At 43.0% G+C, this 15369-nt stretch overlaps 1 long non-coding RNA gene across 1 annotated transcript in view; it reads left to right on the top strand.

Annotated features, from left to right (window-relative positions):
• Nucleotides 1-14914, top strand: part of LOC138273819 (uncharacterized) — a 199270-nt gene extending 184356 nt beyond the window's left edge. Inside the window, exon 4 of the long non-coding RNA XR_011200296.1 lies at nucleotides 13821-14914. This is a non-coding gene — a long non-coding RNA (uncharacterized lncRNA). The remainder of the gene's footprint in view (nucleotides 1-13820) is intronic.
• The last annotated feature ends 455 nt before the right edge of the window (nucleotides 14915-15369 follow it).

Below are 15369 nucleotides of genomic sequence, written 5' to 3'. Positions count from 1 at the left end.
GGTGTGAATATAATTAAGCGTTGGTGTTAGAAGCCTTAAAATATCCATTGGCTGGGAATCGGATCAGGACTCCCTGTGTAGTACAAAAAGTAGATTTGAGGCTTGTGAAACAATGAAATAATCGGCCCTCATTACGACTTTGGTGGTCTTTTTGCAAGACCGCCGAAGCCGCTGCCGCCAACAGACTGCCAGTGTTGGCGGTCTGAAGACCGCCATATTTGGAGGTGCTTTGGATTTCTGCTAGTTTACGGGCGGAAATCCAACCCCATCGGCCTGGCTGACGGAGGAAGAGAGGCGTTTCCAATGCCAGCACCGCCATGCTAGCAGGACTCCGCCTGCCGTATTACGATGTGTAATATGGCGCATTGGTGTCCTGTACAGCGGTACAGTGCTGGCAGACGCCAGGACCCATCCCCTCCCGGATTTTAGCCAAAATGCTGTTATCCCTATAGAGTAACTGTGACTGACACGTAGGATCATCCTTACCGGCTTAAGGAGCCATTGATTACTGCTTCACTGGAGGACTGGATAATTGGCCCATTTCAAGGGCCTCATTGTAAACTTGTAAGAGATGGGAAACCTGTAGATCTTTATAATTTTAATAAAATTCCACCTAACCCCATCTGACATGGGGGCTTTCTGCCCATGGAAGCTTTTTATCACCCTGATAATGTCAGCCTTACTGTTGGGAGTCACTAAGGCTTCCCTCAGTTCATCACCAACCCAAGCAAGGGTGATGTCATTTAGGTAGGCAGTGGTGGCTTCAGGTGTTTGATTAAATAAATGTAATTCCAAATATATGTCCATTGGTGATATATTTATCATGAAGGGAAGGAGATGTGGTGTTCAAAAGAGCAAATAATAGTTGCCAAAATATACTAACCTCCACAATTATTTTGTTGTCAAAACTTGGGCTACAATATTTTTAGCACAATGTTTAAAACTTGATAGCTTGCCATACAACCCCAGGGATGTGCCTAATGCGCACCAGATCAGTTGATAGTGGTAGATTCTGGATTGTAAACAGGATGGCCCACTATGTAGGATGGACCTGTCTCCTTGAAGGCTAACTGTGTTAAACAGAGGATGTTTTAATCAATCCAGTTGTTTATTCAGTGAAAGTTTGACATGACTGGACTACTGTCGAATGAAGATCATTATTGAGTCTTAATTTTGGATTAAGTGAGGTTCAGCAGTTTTCATGAGTTTGGAAAAATAGGTAGGTAGAATTAATGATTACGTAGGAGCAGATTTGCTACTGCTTAGAATGTGATAAGTACAGCCATGTCTGTTTTATATGCCAGGAAGGAACACACAACCTGAATGACGTTCATTCTTCCTGATAGTCTGTCTTGCGCCTGTGACCTGTTTGAATGATAGTGCAGACTAGATTTCTGGACTATCGGATTCCATTAATTTAATCCAAAAATAAGTTGACATAAAGCTGAGCAGATGCAAGAGAACAGAGAGGAAGGCACTTTAAGTAGAGATATTAAAGGTGAATGTCAAACGGATTCCACACATTCATACAGTGAGACACAACAGGGGGTCAATGTTATTTCAATAAAGCAACAGATTGTCCTATTCTTTATTAATGTATGTATGAAGTGTGTCTGAACCACCTATGTAATAGAGTGCTGTACAACTTAACCGAGGTACAAAGATTCTCACCCTAGTTTAGGATAAAGGCTTGATGTCTCTGGGGTGCTGCAGTGCTGTATATGATCTATCAAGAAGTGACAGTCGTGCCTGGGATGCACCAAGAATGTATGGGTTTGAGTAAGGTTGTCTGAAATAGGTATTATGGTGAAAAGGAGCAAGTGAAATCATTTTGGGGAATGGGGATGCTCACATATCTAATCGGCTAGAATAAATTTTTAGGTCTGTGCAGATCGGTAACATGAAAGAATCCTAGAACAGCAGTATAAGGAATTATGCTGTTGCTAACTGCAACACTGTAGTTTTTGGGGCAGCCTGGAGCACGGGTTTCATTCTATCTCCAGGGGTAAACTGTATTGTATTGTATTGTATTGTATTGGTTTATTTATAGAGCGCATTCCGGCAAAAGCATCGAAGAACTAGTCAAACCAGAGACACAGGGAAGAGAGCACAAGCTACCCCAAAAGAGTCTAATTTGCAAAAAGGCAGGTTTTAAGGCTTTTCCTAAAAGAAAGATGAATCGACATTTGACGGAGCGAGAGGGGCAGGCCATTCCAGAGCCTGGCCGGTTCCACCGTAAAGGCCCGGTCTCCCCATCTGGCCTTGTTGCAACGAGGCACCTTGATCATAAATTTGGAAGAAGATCTCAGATATCTCGACGGTTGATAAAGATGCAGAGTAGACTTCAAATAGTCACAACCCTCCGACTGTAATGCTTTGTGAGTAAGACAGAGTGTTTTAAAGATAATTCTCTTCTTAATCGGAAGCCAGTGTAGAGATGATACACATCTGCTGGCTGATGTAGACTGAGGGAGATTCAAGGTTAAGCGTGCAGCCGCGTTCTGAATTGACTGTAATTTGTCTAGAGAAGATTTGTTCGCATTAAGGAGCAATGAATTACAATAGTCAAGTCTAGAAGTGACTAACGCCAGCACCACCGGCCGCCTTAAATCATCCTCTAAAAGATGTAAAATTTTCTTAAGTGTTTTTAGTATCCAAAAACAGACCTTGACTATATGATTAATCTGTAACTTAAAGGAGAGTGTGTCATCAAAAATGATGCCTACATTTTTTGCGGCGGGCACAGGTGACGGGCAACCCCCACACGCCGGGGGCCACCAACTAGTGTCCCAAGGAGAGTTGTTACACCCAAAGCACATAATCACTGTCTTGTCCCCGTTAAGTTTAAGCCAATTAGTGGCCATCCAATTGTTAATTGCTGTCATGCAGCATTGAAAATTCTCCTTTGTTTCCTCCCAGTTACGAGAAACGGGCACAATCACCTGCGTATCATCTGCATAGGAGATAATCTGGAAGCCAAATGAATGTACCAGGTTCGCCAGAGGCGCCATGTATAAATTGAAAAGTGTCGGACTGAGGGAAGACCCCTGTGGAACTCCACACGGAAGATGGAAAGGGAAAGCCCGGTGGTCACCAAAGGCCACCGTGATAGTTCTATCCGTGAGAAAGGAGCTAAGTAGCTGCCAAGCCTTGCCTCTCACTCCAACCTGGGACAGACGATTGAGCAGAATGGTAGGAGAGATAGTGTCAAAAGCTGCTGACAAATCTAGCAGAACCAGAATCGTACCTTCTCCCAGATTGCCTCCACGACGAATAATGTCAGAAGTAGAAATTAGTGCTGTTTCCGTGCTATGAGCACCACGAAAGCCATGCTGAGATGGATTCAGTTTGCCATTATCTTGACGGAAAACAGATAACTCATAATTTAGATGTTTTTCTAACATTTTGGCCAAACACGCCAGTGATGAAATCGGGCGAAGATTTGTAAGGTCCGCAGCATCTTTTCCCGGTTTTTTAGTGAGATGAATCACTGTGGCCTGCTTCCAAACTGCCGGGAAAATCCCTTCCTGAAGAATCTCTGCAAACACTGGCTCTAAGGCCGCGGCCACCAGCTGAGGAGCTAACTTTAAGATGCGAGGTGGACAGAGATCCGTAGGTGCGCCTGATGTTGATGCCATGAGAAGATCACAGACTGTGTTGGCAGAGAGAGATTGAAAGCTGTCCAGTGCGTACACTGGTTCTACATAACACGAAGAAGCTTTGCCCTCTAAATCAAATTGGTAATTTTATTATTTAAAAAATCTGCCACAGATTGACAGAATTGAGGGGAATTTTCTAACGGCGAAACTACTGACGAAGAAGATGTCAAGGCACGAACTGTGTTAAACAGTTCCTAGACGAGTTCAAAGCTCCTCTGATTACTTTAGAAAAATGCTAAGTTTTCGCTAGCTTAATGGCCACTTTATACTTCCCCCGGGCTTCCCTAAGTTTTCCTCTTTCTAAATGGGTTTTATTCAGTAGCCATTTACGCTTCTGCCTGCGATAAGTTCTTTGCAGATCTTTCAACTCCTCCGAGTACCAAGGTGCCGACTGAACACGTCGGACTTTAGGAGTTATCACGGCTAGTGGTGCAAGCGCATCAATGGCCCTTTTCAAACCCTGGTCAAAAATCTCAAGGTGAGAGCCTCCCACTAGCCTCCCACTAGCTTAGCCTGGGCCCAGCCCACTTTCAGGGCCTGAGGAAAATTAAACTTATTGATTTTATGCCACTGTCTTTTTTGGGCAATGCTAGGAGGGAGTTTAGGTATAGGAGGCAACCGAGAAAGCGTAAAAGATAATAAAAGGTGGTCTGACCAGTCTACCTCCCTATTGCCATTCCTAGAGATCAATCCTGATCTTGTAAAAATGGCATCCAACATATGGCCAGCCGTGTGCGAAGGAGCAATATCTCCAAAATGCCAATCCAAGCTCTGCATATAGCTGGTAAAGTCCACCAAGATAGGGTCTGATAGATCATCTAAATGAAGAATGAAGTCACCTAATACCAAAGCATTCTTAGCTAGAAGAAATAAAATGTTCCTAAAATACTTATGCTTTGGTATACAATGTAGTTTTGTTTTGACTTCCTTTTCTAAAATGGTTCAGAAATGTAGGGTGGCAAAAGAAACTTTTAGCTAAAGGAAAAATTAAATTTCTGACAATCTTAAAATAATTAATATATTTAAATCCTTTCTGAATTAGTACATGTGAATCAAGTGATGTAATTTCACCAAACTGCCAAAATGACCGTGGCAGTGGAAGAAACGTCATGAGTGCATCCCCCAGATGACACTGTAGGATGTGACAGTACTTCCACTTTAATCCCCAAATACATCAAAGTGGTGCTGTCATACGACTGTTGACCCTGATGGTATCACATGAAGTAATTCTGGAAGCAAAGAAGGGCGTATTCAGCTTTCTCTCCGTCGTGCATTTCCGTGTTTTTTTCAGGTGAACTGTAAGACATTTGCAGATAAACACCATTCTAATCTGTGGCGACAATTAATTTCTCCTATTTGTTGACACTGATGTGACGCTGCAACGTAACTCTGCTGCAGGAGGAGCCGAAGGGTGAGAGGAAGAAGCTGGGCGCAAGGCTGTGGTACCACACCATCAACGCACTGCCTCATCGGTGCCGGCTTGTACTGCTGCCGGCACCTGGCGTGCTGGTGCTTCGGCACGACCAAGTGCGGCTGCGACCCACGACCCAAAGCCAACCTGACCCGACCACCGGAGGAGGCTGTGCAACTACCAGTGAGTGAGCCAGCCAGATGACGCCACCAGAGGAGGAAAGCTGAGAGCGGGTAAGCTGCTTTACTCTGCCCCCGCCTTGTCTGCCTTGCCCCCCTTCACCCTCATAGTGCTGCATACCCCTTCTACCCCCTCTGCAGTTGGTGTTGACCCCTCCTTGGCGTGGGGCCGACATCTGGCCTGGGGGTCACAAGGACTAGAGGCCCAGAGGAGAACGCACCGGAGGTGCGGGACAAGTCGTGGTTGCCCCGGATAATCAACCAGTTAACTGAACGCTGAGAGACCACCGGCTGCTGGTGAGATCGTTGAGAGTTTAACTTGGAGCTGGTCGGAGCCAATGGTCGACTGCTGGCAGGCAGGCTCAGAGCCTCAGATTGCGGGGCACGGCGGAAGCAGCTGCCGTTAGGTTGGTGCGGCTTGCTGTGTCTTGTTGGTCTGCCCACTGCCGACCCGCATCAGACATTCCTAGGGCTACTCAGCTAAAGTAATAAACTCAACCTCCTGGGATGTATGGAACTAGGGGAGATCAAGGTGAGACAAGGCGGCGCAAGCACAAGAACACGAACAAGAACAGGAACATGTTACAGGACAGTTGCAAATTGACCAGGTTTCCAGGGGTCTTGAGGAGGTGGAGGGGCTGGAGGTGGACGCTGGAAACATGATAACAACCCCAGGCTTTGCAGAGCGAATAGACCCCAATGTGAGGGGCCTCATACCCGGAAGCCAGTGTAAAATGGACAAGGGTGAGACCTGGGATACTGGTCTGACTTCCAGCTCCTTTAATGTTCCTACCACCGGCCCTCAGGGCAATTGCAACACCCTGTTCACCGAAGAAGAGCAGGGGAAAACAGACAGCACTAGGAGCATAAAAGCACTGAAGAGTGATACAGATGGAAGAGACGCAAGCCTGGGCGACTCCATAAGTGCAACAAGGAGACAAGTATGGGGAACAAGGGTACGACTGGAACAGGAGAGAATCAAGAGCCTCAGGAACCATGATCAGGCAGTTCTCAATCAGGGCCCAAGGGCCTCTTCTTCTCTAACTGATAAACAGATACCCTAGGCAAATACCATAACTAATTACTAATTAATTACTACAACTACTTGAACGTGACGGCTGAACAGAAACAGACATTGCAATCCAAGCCACATGTCGACTCGGAGCAAGTGCAGGGTGGCGGCAGCCAGATTTATCCCCACCACTTAAACCACAGTGCAGTTACCTAAGTAAGGGCCTTCTCCCTGACAGAGAATGTCTCTCTCTGCCATTACAGGGTGAACAACACTTTGAGGGGAGTACATCTGGAGAAGTAAAGAAGAGCCAGGGGCAGACCGAGAGCGCCTTCATGAATACACAGGGCCACAAGATCTACAAGGTCCTCATGGATCTGAGACTTTACCTCAGACAGTCCAGGCAACTCAAACAAAACCAGAAAGTATCCATTTAGAGATGGCAAAATTCCATAATGTAGTTGGGAAGAGATCCAAGTCAACTCGCTCACCAATTACACAAATTATAAGACCAACCCAGACCCATTCTTCTCCTTCATCTATGAGTGGAATGGATAACTTTGTACTGGCTCGACAAGAGAGGCTGGTCACACTGTACCCAGGATCACCCAGCCAGGATTTCTCCTCACGTCAATTTCTCCTTTGGTAACTCCATTTGTAATATCAACCCCCAATTGGATAGCATAACATCTGATGACCTGAACTTCCTGGATGTAAACACATGAAGGGGCGACAAGGCTAAGGGCGGGAGAGAATCTGAAGGTCAAGACACGCAATTCCTGATGGCCCAGGCTCAAAGCTCAATGGAGTACGAAAAAGATCTCACACTGGACCAACCAATACTTAGTATAATGAAGACCATGTGTGTAACACTAGATTCAATAGCAGTAGCGCTCATGACCCAGTCCAAAATACTTGATGTGCAACTCGAACTGACAAGGCAATTTACAGTCTCTATAAAGGCCATAGATCTCTAAATGGTCTTGGTAGAAGGTGCCGTAAGGGAAAATTTAAGACAACAGACTACGGCCGAATCGGGAGAAAAGCAATTATGTGGTCCATTGATAGAGAAATTAATGGAAGTCCCAAAGGTAATCAACACATCATTGAGGACAGCAACAAATAGCCTTAAAAACATTCCCATCGCAGGCCCTGAGCTCATAAAATTACCAAGTAGACCCAGTCAATCCCCACAATTTGCGGACCCTGCACACAGTCTGGAAACTGGAGGATATTCAGATGGTATTGCAGAAGAACCAAGTGGAATACCTACTGCGGTAACTGATACTCCTATTGTCGCAGGGAGGAAGTCCCAGGGAATAATGTGGCAACCAAAGAGTAAGGCCAAAAACAAGGGGAAAAATGTTAAGTGGTACAAAACAAGGCAGATTGTAAAAGATCAGAAATCTGTAACTGGGCAGTTAAAGGTGCACAACCAAAACACAACACAACCCCAAAAGAAAAATGTCGCTTGCTAAATGAACGAGGGGCATTGTATACTGATAGAGTCTCCAGGACCAACGCCTGACAAGAATGATGATTTTTTTTAACAAAAACCCAGTTCTATTGTGTGACAAAGGTTGCACCCTGCATTCCCACATTAACCATGTTCCTACTGGATATAGGAGAGGCCTAGAACCCAACCATGAGAACTTAACAAGGAAGGGGATGGAAATTGGCCAGTCTACGGAAACAGTGGTTAACAGGGTAAGTGAGGAACCGATTAACGGAATAGGGAACACAACACAGGAATCAAAGATGCCAAATTAGACATTATGCTATTCAAGAGCTATCTCCCTCGAAGAAGAGATCGACACTAAAACAGACCAGTTAGCCCAAGTACATGATGCGTGTGAAAGGTGGAAGGGCAGCGAATTGCAACAGCAAAAAGTGCTCACCAGCCTCAAGTGTACATCATTTCGCAATTATAAAACTAACTTGGGGGAACTAAAACCAAAGCACATCGAACCTGTGAATAGAGAGACAAGTGCAAACACAATTATTCAGGGGGGCAACGACAAAAATGATTTTACATTCAAGGCTCCTGCCTTAATAAACCATCATCACAAGGACTTGCGCGATGAACATATCAGCCAGGCAAGATCCCCCCAGCAGGCGGATGAGAGGGCATGGCCGGTTTCATTGAGGCCTGCATTTGACACCAAAAACAAACTTCAAGACGATCCTTGGCCCTAAAGAAGTCAGTCTCAAGAAAGGCGTGAGAGTGTAGTGATGAACTCTGGCAGAAGCAACGAACAGGAAGCAACGATCATGTTCTGCCCAGAGTACTCTTCGAGAGGGAGCCACGACATACTAAACAAGAGTAACATCATACACCTCGTAAACTCATTGCCGGGTCTGCATAACGTATCAACCAGAGATCTACTCTCAGTTAGATTCATACAAAGGATAGGGTCGATCTATGGAGAATATACTGAAACAGTTTGGAGCTCTGCAAGGATAGTAAATGAGATCCTAAGTCATTCCATCACGTTGTAGACATGGGGAATAACAATATGTACCCCGCAAAATGAAACGTACCCTCCCATATTCGTCAAAAGAAGACATTTTCAAAACTTGTGGAGTAATAATGAGATCAAGGAACCACCTGGCTCAGTTTTGCAGGGGGCAATCAACTCTTTCCGTCCACTCCCCCAACAGCCAGACTTGAGGAAGATGAGGTTTTGCCTGTTAGAAACTATGCAAATAAAGAGTGCTCGCCAAACAGCTGAGACGCAAGCCCAAATCTTACTGGTTAAACAAAAACAGCGTAGTGGGTAGCAAATAATGTACCCTGCGATAACAAAAGGAAATATAAAACAGCCATTAAAAATTCTAAGTTGGAATATCGCGGGTCTAAAATCTAAAACGGAGGACAAGGACTGGTCAGAATTCATTAAACAACAAGATGTCAGTTGTTTCCAGGAAACTTGGTCTGTAAATGTCACTGATTTAGATCAGTGGTTCCCAACCTTTTAACTTCTGGGGACCCCCACTTTATCAGTACTGGAACTCAGGGACCCCCACTGAATCATTATTGGAATCCCGGGATCCCCCCACTGAGTCATTTCCGAAAGCTGGGGACCCAATCTGTTAATATGATTTAATTTTCTCAGCTGTCACGGACCCCCTGATGAGGCTTCGCGGACCCCCAGGGTTCCCCGGATCACAGGTTGGGAACCACTGATTTAGATGGTTATTGCTCCTACCATATACTGGCTTTGAAATTTTGCAAATGCAAGCCAGTAGGGGGCCTGACAATCTGGGTTAAAACATCATTACTTGAAAACTTTGCAGTAACCCATACCATTTTAAGTAACAACATGTATGCTCTATCAATAGCAAACATGGTCACTCGAACTAGTGATTGTTTACTTTCCTCCCTCCAGCTGGGCTCAAGTTAAGCCAGGAGTGCAACCATTAAAAGAGTACATCTTAAGTAGAAGAGCAGAAGCCCAGGTAGAATGACCCTTTGGAGCTAGAGTAGGGCGCTTATCTCAGGCTTGCAGTAATGTTCTGTTAATATGTGGTGACCTTAACACCAATCCACATCCCATAATAGGGAACGAGTTGACTGTTGAAGAAGATAATGCTTGGAATATTCCAAATCCCCCCATAGAGCGAGGCCGAAGCTCAAAAAAGGGAGAGCTAATTTTTGAATGCGGAATGTGTACTCAAAATGGAAGAACTAACTCAGACAAAGCCCTGAATTCCACGTTTCAAGTTGGTAGGAGGCAAAGTACCATTGATTACATAGCAATTAACATCGAAGCCTGGCATTACATCAGGGACATGAAAGTTGAGGCCAGGATTGAAAGTGACCACGATCATTACTATTAGGAATATGCACCCAGGTACAGATCATCTGAAAACCGTTTCAGCTGATTACAGAAATCGCCCAACAATCCTGGTATGTATTGTACACTACAATCTTAGACCTGCCAGGTGACGATGCACCTTTTTGGCTGTAAAAATTCAATGATCTCCAGGAACTAATGTCAAAGTAAAGAGTTAAGATAGACAGAAACATCCCACTGGCAAATCAAGGGTGGTTCGAAGGCGAATGCCTAAAATTTTAAAAGTCCCTTTCACAGGCTTTGCAGAATCGACACACGAGCAAGAGAAATGAGCAACAATTCTTAGCCTATAGGTCTCAATACAAGAAACTATTAAAATATAAAAAGAAGAACTTCCCTCATAAGCTCTGGGAAGAATTTTTAGATGCAATCTCGACCGAAAACCAGAGAAAATTTTGGGAAATAATCAGGAGGGGATGCGACGGGCCAACAAAAAACTTGAAACTGAATATCAACCCACAGCAATGGGTTGACCACTTTACAGCTTTGTATCAAGGTGATGACACAGAATCAATGGAAGCCTTTATGGATTCAAAAGATCGCTCCACAGGCCAACATCAAGGAGACAATAATTTACCATCAGAATTTATTATGGACCCAATAGGGCATAAACAAAGGCTGGCAGTAAGCAGACCCAGCATTAACCGGACAATGAAGCTGCCAAACAACTATGAGACAATGGCCCAATGGCCCAAAGTTTCCACAAAGTATTTATTCGATCAGTCAGTTTGTATTAATAACCCTCAGACTAAGCTTGTACATTTGACCTATGCTATGTCTTGCGTCAACATGCTAGAGTTCGAATTTAACAAAAAGGGAGTCAAGAAAGCCATTCTTTCATAAAAACCAGGTAAGGCAGCTGGTCCAGACAGAATATCTTCAGACACTTATCGCAGCCATCTAGCAATATTGCTACCTGTTTTAACCCGAATATATAATGCCGTCTAGCGTCTCAAGGAAATTCCGTCATCTTGGACAAAATCAATAATAGTTCCAATTCACAAAAAGGGTCCACAAGATAACCCACGCAATTTCAGGCCTATTTCTCTTCCCAACAGCGGTGGAAACATCTTTGGCAATCTGCTGCAATCACGTATAGTGCTTTGGCTAGAAGAAGGAGATTTACTATCATCATATCAAGCAGGGTTCAGGAGAGGCCAAAGCACAGTGGACCAACTTGTTAGAATTACCTTGATTTGTTCCAAATATGTCTCTCTAAAGAATACACAGTTGTATTTGGTATTTGCAACCTTCAGACTGCATTTGACAGTGTGGACCGCCCGGAACTATGGCACCTCTTGGCAGAGATGGGCATCCCAAGAAAAATCTTAAGGTTGTTAATTCTACTACATACTGGAAATTCTACAAGGGTTAGATATAGTACGCAAAATTAGTTTACAGAGGCGATACCAATCCAACGAGGGGTCAAACAAGGGTGTGTTCTCGCCTCACTGTTATTTGTTACATAAAAGAGGTGGCCCAAAAACTGAAGAATTTAAATGTAGATGTTCTAAACTTGCAACCTATAATATACCAATATTGCTCTTTGCAGATGATGCTGTGCTACTAGCTGAACTGAGGTAGCAATGCATCATTTAATACAGGGCTTAGAGGACTTCTGTGCTTCAAAGTATCTGATGATAAACGTACACAAAACAAAGTACATGATTCTTAATCAAAAATGGAAACTGCAGGCAACTTTCAAGGTTAAGAACAGGCTTCTGGATCGTGCCACAACCTACGATTATCTGGGCTGTCGGGTAGACGATAAAATGAACTGAAACCCCCAGGCACATAAAAACAATGTCACCTTAATACAACAAGCTGGAGCTGTATCAAGATTTGCCAAAGCCGTAGGGAACCACTCTGCAACACATGCAATATTAGCATATAAAATGAAAGCGAGGGCTGCAGCATTGTATGGCGCGGAAATCTGGGGCTTTAAAAAGATCCCAGACACACAAATAACTGAAAAACATTTTATTCGTCGCCTACTTCGCCAAGGCTGTGGCACCCCAATGGATGCCATTAGAATAGACTTACAAATGGTGAAAATCGAAGACCTCGCAGCTCTGGCACCAATAAGATACTGGTTCCGTGTTTGGTCCAAGGAGGATCTAACACCATATAAAGATGCGCTGACAGACCTCATGAGACTTCAAAACTTTCAAAAGTTTCCTTGGTTTAATCACGTTGCAACGACATTGGCTGCCCTGGACCTAGAAGATTTTTAGGTACATCCAGGAAATATTAGGACAGACAGCCTTTCTGCAGTAATAAGGGCCTATTGGGTCCACAAAACGCAGAGGCTCTTCAATTCATCTGGTCCATTGTTAAGACATTACCTATCCTTTAACCCAGAATGCAAACCGGCTACTTTTATCGACACAATGTACCCGGTGGACAAACAATCCCTCTACCTCAAATTTCGCATTGGGGACGTTACCAGTGACCTCAGTGACTAACACATGGCATATTGGGGGGCCGAGAAACACTTGTACACTTTCTTTTACTATTCCACTTTACAATTTCTTTGCACCGTCTGTTATTACGTCCACATTTTTAGAAAGTATGGTGTCAGGATTTGTAAGGAAGCTGAAGCCCTGTGTATGCACAGTGATGACAAAGATATTGTGTTGGCTGTCTCAGCATATATTTATGAAGCATGGAAAATAAGAGCCTTAAATTTTGTATAGTTTTTATCACTTTTAGTTTATTGAGATCACAGATTATTAGAACAGTTGGATAGACATACCATAGCTAGGTGATAGATGGGGTCACTTCTGTTCACTATCAACAAAGTGACTCTTGCAGACTGGGCCCATGTAGATTAGGTAGATTAAGTATTTGCTTTAGGATAATTAGAGCCACTAACGTAAGCTTTAGGATAATTAGAGCCACTAGCTTAATAGTCTTATGAGTGATAAGGGAAGGTTATGAGTATAAGTGGCCATACTCTGCAATAGCTTCATTTGTTCATGGTGTCGCAATGTCTGTCTGAATATAAGTGAACTACGATTAACCATAGATGTTATTTGATATATTGTATATCCTATCACTAATTTTAAATTACAGTGTTTTAATCTGTAATTTTGTAATTGTTATGGCCGGACAGGCTGAAAACAATAAAGGAGTAAAGGCCTATTTGCTGTTCTAATAATCTAGTTTCAATCTGTGTCGCTTGAAATGATACAAATGATATATGGTTGTGAGTCGTGGGTGGAAACGTTCACTTCCAAATTGGTAGCGTCTTGGTGTATTCTTATTTTCTTTATTAGGGTTCTTTCCCAAGAAGACAGAATTTGTAATTTTCAGGAGTACAGTGGTTATAGGATTCTAAAACCTGTTAGTCCTGGCCCATTGATATAACTCTGTACATAATTGTTGTCCGTGGATTTTAATTTTTTATTTGTGTTTTTGTATCATTAGAGAAGTAATTTAGCTTGGGTAAACATTGCTAATCCAGGCAGATTTTTTCTGGGCTACATTTTTAAAAATGGAAGATGTGTCGCAGTGATGATGTAATATTTCAGCAACCATGAGACCTATCTACTTCATTTTAGTATCAAAACATAGGTGTTGGGGGTCAAGTAGCCTCATAGAGACAGAAAATAACTCTGCAATTTTCCAAAATGGCAGCTCTATAACGGATTTATTTAGCCATCATATAGGTAACTCATTTTAACATTGTTTTTGTTTTAGGTTTTCCGTTGATTCAAATTCGTAAACATGAGCGAAGCAGGTGGTAGCAGAGGGTCTTAACCCTCTGACAGGATATTGCTAACTACAAAATCTGAGGACTCCTTCAACAAAGAAAAATGTGTCATATGCCAAACTAATCCGAAAGAAAAGCTAACATCAACTGCATCTGGACAGAAGAGTTTGAGATTCTGCAGAAATATGGGAAGACGAAGTTCACAAAAGAATTTAAACTGAGGGTTGAAGAGGATCAAATATTTTATCATTGTACCAACAAGTGCTACAAGTTGTACACAATGGAAAAAACCTGGAAAACAATTGTCCAAAAATAGCAGTAACCATTGAATCACAATAAGAATCTGAGTCTTCTGAGAAAGCAACAACAACCAAATCCAGTGTCCATCCACTTAGATCGATGGCTACCCCTCGTCCACCTCCAACAACTGATCTGAAAGCAGAGGATCTTCATTGTGTTATCTGTGGTTTAGCCAGAACAAGGGCCAAAAGGATTGACAAAAAATAAGAGTATGTGAGTGTCAAAGGGCAAACATGTTTTTATCTGCAGCTAGTTTTTTCTAAGATGATGTTTTCACCCAAGTAGCTGATCTAAGCACTGACGTGAATGTATTTGCAGTGGATTTGTATGCTCACCCGAACTGCATGCGTGCATACATTTGAAAATATGAAGGTACAATAAGTTCTTAGCAGAAATGTAACTGTCAGCCTTCGGTTAACTTTGCACTCTTTGAAAAAGCAAATGAAGTTTTAAAGCCACTCTTGAGTGCTGGCTATGGGTTCACACTCAGTGAGATCAGAGAAATAATGTTCAACATTGATGAAACTGTATTGATCCATGATAATGAAATTAAGATTTTCTTTGGTGAGAATGTACAATGACAGAATTCGTTTTTGTCAGTCTAGCAAAAAGAATGAGGCACTTATGGTGTTCCCAGCTGATTTGACTCCTGAAGCTCTTGCTGCCAAAATAAGAAAACAGGATGGAGTAAAATCAGCAGGAATCATTTAAAAAAACATTTCCCTTTTTTCTGCCTTTTGTTAATTTCTTCTCGACTTTTTTGTTGTACCATTTTTGTTTATGTTTTAAAATAGTGTCTTGTTACAGAAAGTTAGTTATCTGGTTCAAGTGAGAAAGGAGGAATAACAAAACTATAATAATAAAAACAACAAGAAGGAAAACAAATTTGGATTGGGTGGTTTATTTCACTCTTTTATAATTTTGTTGCTGGATTAAAGTTTTTTTTCTTTTCTTTTGAGTGACCTTTCTTGTTCTATGCCTTTTTTCCACAGCTCTGTCCACCTCAGTTCTCTCCTTTCAGAGGCCACCTCCTTTAAATATGCAAGATCGAATGATAAGGTAGCCCATCACCAACCTAACACCCACCTGGTAATCCCCAACCCTCCCCTGGATCAAGGTGGTTTCTGGACTTGAGAAAATGGGTCTGCTTCATCTTCCTCCTTGTCTCTTTTGCGTCCATCTCATCCTGGGTACTCTGGTCTCAGGTCACATCCTCAGTTTCAGAAGCTCTCGGTG

The sequence above is a fragment of the Pleurodeles waltl genome, chromosome 2_2 (genome assembly GCF_031143425.1).
Source record: "Pleurodeles waltl isolate 20211129_DDA chromosome 2_2, aPleWal1.hap1.20221129, whole genome shotgun sequence".
Lineage (NCBI taxonomy): Eukaryota > Metazoa > Chordata > Amphibia > Caudata > Salamandridae > Pleurodeles > Pleurodeles waltl.
Note: the sequence above shows the minus strand (reverse complement) of the source record. Positions and strands in the feature narration are given on the sequence as shown.